Source organism: Pantherophis guttatus, chromosome 5 (assembly GCF_059756535.1).
Source record: "Pantherophis guttatus breed Tessera chromosome 5, ASM5975653v1, whole genome shotgun sequence".
NCBI lineage: Eukaryota > Metazoa > Chordata > Lepidosauria > Squamata > Colubridae > Pantherophis > Pantherophis guttatus.
Window position 1 is genome coordinate 109040570 of NC_142067.1, and position 4119 is coordinate 109044688.

At 47.0% G+C, this 4119-nt stretch overlaps 1 long non-coding RNA gene across 1 annotated transcript; it reads left to right on the forward strand.

Moving 5' to 3' along the window:
- Positions 1 to 812: 812 nt before the first annotated feature.
- On the forward strand, positions 813 to 2502 carry LOC117667133 (uncharacterized). Its single transcript, XR_004591977.2, has 3 exons — positions 813 to 840; positions 1494 to 1606; positions 2207 to 2502. It is a non-coding gene; the product is annotated as an uncharacterized LOC117667133 (long non-coding RNA).
- Positions 2503 to 4119: the final 1617 nt, after the last annotated feature.

Below are 4119 nucleotides of genomic sequence, written 5' to 3' on the forward strand. Positions count from 1 at the left end.
CTTTCAAAAGTGGGATTTGCACTTCCAGTTTTCTGGTTTTTAGCCTGGTGCCTCAATTTTTTAACTAAATTTGACTACGAAAACAGGAGTCAAATTTTAAGCAGTAAATTAATTGTGTCATAATTTTTCCCCCATTATCTAACCTTATGTCCAGTTTTAGCTTCAAAGCATCTATTACTGAATCACTAAATTTCCCCTAGGTATTTCATAATGGTGGCCTTTACCTCATTTAATTAATCAAATCAAATTAATAATGTATCAATATTAAGTCTAAGCTTGTTGGCTAAATCCATCACGTGAACAGCTACAGTGCTAATCCCATTTTGCATAATCTTATTTATTTGTGGGATATGGGAAAGGGTTATTCGTAGAGGCTTTGCCCAGAAGATACTAATGTATCAGGAACAAGAGTTGAAAAAACATAGGAAGACTCTCTTGTTCTCCCTGTCTCTCCTTCTTATTTAGCTTCCATTCGATCAACTGGTTGCTCTTTCAAAATCGATAGGCAGCAAATAGAGATGTGATATATTTAGAATAATCATCAATATTGCTCTATATTTCCAAAGAGAACAAACTCGAAAATATAGTTTCCTAATATTGGCAAATATAGCAAAAAAAAAAAATTATTTCACCTTGACAATTTTTTTTTAATGCTCAGTAGCAGTTTCTTACTGCAATGAAAGGGCTTAAATTTATGATAGGATATAAGGGGGAGGAGGAGGGGGGAAGGATGGCCTTTCATCAGCTTGGAAATTCTAATGCCTTTATGACTTCATTCCTGCAGGCTAAACTGTCAGTTACTGTCAGTTAACAGTTATAAGAGTGAGGGACTTCAAAAAGGTGTCTGGGCTTCAGCAGGGCTCCTGGACTCTAGGAAACTTTCATTTTTATAGCCAGCTATCAGAGAATAAGGATGAGGATTAGAGTTAGATAAAGAGTGAAAGTTTAGTTTTAGAGTGAGGGTTAATTTAGGATAGGTTTTGAGTGATGGTAGAGGTTAGGACTAGGGAGGGAAGCAAAGAGTGAGTAAGGGAGATAGAGAGGAGAGGCAGATAGAAAGTGGAAGAAGGATTGGGAGGGGGAGGGGGCTAGAGAGGATGGGGGAGATGGACTGTGGGTATAGGGGGAGGGGGAGAGGGGGAGAGGGGAGGCGGATGGTGATGGAAATGGAGGCCTTAAGAAAGGAAAGAGATAGGGAGGGGAAGGAGAAGGAGAAGAGGGAGGGCAGGTGGAATGGGGAGAGGGATGATATATATGGTGGAGGAGGGACTTGAGGGTAGGGGTCTGAAATTAGGAGGGAATTGAGGAAAGGGGAAGGGAAAAAAGAGAAGAGATGGGAAGGCAAGGGTTTGTGTGTCCTAGGGGGAAGGGGAAGGAGGAGAAGGGTTGGAAGGGGGAGGGGGAGGAGAAGGGGAGGGGAGGGGAGGGGAGGGGGGAGGATGGCCTTTCATCAGCTTGGGAATTCTAATGCCTTTATGATTTCATCCCTGCAGGCTAAACTGTCAGTTACTATCAGTTATCAGTTATAAGAGTGAGGGACTTCAAGAAGATGGTCTTCATCAGGGCTCCTGGACTCTGGGAAACTTATATAGCCACCTATCAGAGTGTAAGTTTAGAATTAGAGTTAGATAAAGAGTGGGGGTAAGGTTTAGTTTTAGTTTTAGAGTGAGGGTTAATTTAGGATGAGGGTGAAGGTTGTGGTTAGATTTAGATTTTGGGTGAGGGTGAGGATGGGGACTAGGGAGGGGAGGCAGAGAGTGAGTAAGGGAGATAGACGGGGAGGTGGATAGAAAGTGGGAGCAGAACTGGGAGTGGATGAGGGGGATGGGGATAGAGAGGATAGGAGGAGATGGACTGTGGGTACAGGGAAAGAGAGGGAGGGGAGGGGCAGGGAGATGGAGGAATTAAAAATGGAGAACCATAGGGAGAGGAAGGAGAGAAGAGAAGAGGGAGGGGGAATGGAAAGAGGAATGATATTGAGTATATGTTGGAAGAGTGAATTGAGGGTAGGGGACTTAAATTAGGAGGGAAAAGCGGATGGGGCAGACAAGGTGTGTTTGTATGCTAGGTGGAAGGAGAAGGGGAGGGAGAAGAAAACTCAGAAGGGGAGGGGGAGGTGAAAGGATGGCCTTTCATTAACTTGGGGATTTTAATGGCTTTATCACTTCATCCATGGAGATAATTGTCAGTTATGTTCCGTTATCAGTTATCAGAATGAAGATGCTTTCAAAGAGGCATGTTTGTCTGGAGGTTCTAGCAGGGAAGCTCAGCTATCGTATACTCTTGACCCATGACCAAAGATCGCTATACTCCTATCTGGAATAGGGAATGAAGTGGAGGGAGAGAGGGGACACCCACCTAGCCAGCAAGATCAGCAGAATAAGCCCTGACAATCAATGGGATGAAAGATGTTGCAGCCATATTGGAAGATGATGGGGAAGGAGTGGAGAGGGGAAGGCAAGGGAGTGGGACAATGGTCAGAATGAAGATCCCTTCCAAGTGGCATGTTTGTCTGGAGGTTCTACCAGAGGAGCACAGCTATCGTATACCCTTGACCCTTGACCGAAGATCGCTATACTCCTACCTGGGATGGACTCTTCCACTGAGCATGCAGCTTTGGAAGAGACAAAAATGGAGCGGTGAGGGAGGATGGGGACGCCCGCCTTAGCCAGCCAGATCAGCCGAATCAACCTGGCAATCAGTGGGGTGACAGATGTTGCAGGGGATGGTGGGGAAGGAGGGGAGAGGGGAAGGGAAGGGGAGAATGATTGGAATAAAGGGGAGGATGGGGATGAAGGATGGGGGCTGATGGGGAAGGAGGGGAGAGGGGAAGGCAAGGGAGGGGGACAATGATCAGAATGAAGGGGAAGATAGGGAGGGGAGGATGGGGGTTGATGGGGAAGGAGAGGAGCAGGGAAGGCAAGGGAGGGGGACAATGATTGGAATGAAGGAGATGATGGGGGAGGGGAGAGGGGAAGGCAAGGGAGGTGGACAATGGTCAGAATGAAGATCCCTTCTAAGTGGCATGTTTGTCTGGAGGTTCTACCAGAGGAGCGCAGCTATCGTATACCCTTAACCCTTGACCAAAGATCACTATACTCCTATCTGGGATGGACTCTTCCACTAAGATGCAGCTTTGGAAGGGACAAAAAATGGAGTGGTGATGGAGGAAGGGGACACCGTCTTAGCCAGCCAGATCAGCCGAATCAACCTGGCAATCAATGGGGTGACAGATGTTGTAGCCATATTGGGGGATGATGGGGAAGGAGGGGAGGGGGGAAGGAGAGGGAGGGGAAGAAGGGGGAGGAGGAAGAAAAGAGGGATGGAAAGGGAAGGGGAGAGGGAGGGAGAGGGTAGATGGGTGGGGATGGGGTGGAGGAGAAGAAGTGAGGGGAGGAGAAGGGTTAAGCCAGATTGGAGAATGACGAGGAAGAAGGGGAGAGGGAAGGGGAGAGGGAGAGTGAGGGAGGAGAAGGTTGCCTTTGTCTTGCCTTGAACCTGCTGGAATCGTGTCGCCTTCATCACGCCTTGAATCCATTGAAGTCAAGTTGCCTTTGCCATACCTTGGACCTGCTGGAGTCATGTCATCTTCATCCTGCCTTGAACCTGGTGGAGTTGTGTCTCTTTCATCGTGCCTTGAACCTGCTGGAGTCATGTCGCCTTGTTGTGCCTTGAACCCATTGAAACCACATTTGCCGTGAGGAACAACTACAGGATTGGTTGTGTGAAATAAACACACTTACTCAACCCATACTGTGTTTGTGTGTGTTTGTGTGTGTGGACTGGGACAGAGAGATTCCTGGGCACTCTGACTCCTTCTCAGTCACCATTTCGTCAGTAGATGTCCCTTGTCAGCTGTGGCCTGACAAGTGGCAGCTAGTTAACAAAACATCCCTCTGCAATATTGCACTGGAGGTATGAGAGATTCAAATTGGAGAAGATGTGTCCATTCCTTTCCAGATGGCAGGACAGGGGAACAGGAATATGGAGGAAAAGACACAGCACTGTTGAAGAAGAGATTCTTAACCCAGAAGAGAGGGGGAAGGAGGAAGTTCAGAGCACCTGCCTATTAATTATGCCAGGGAGAATTATATGAATGGACCTGGTTGATTTTAAAAA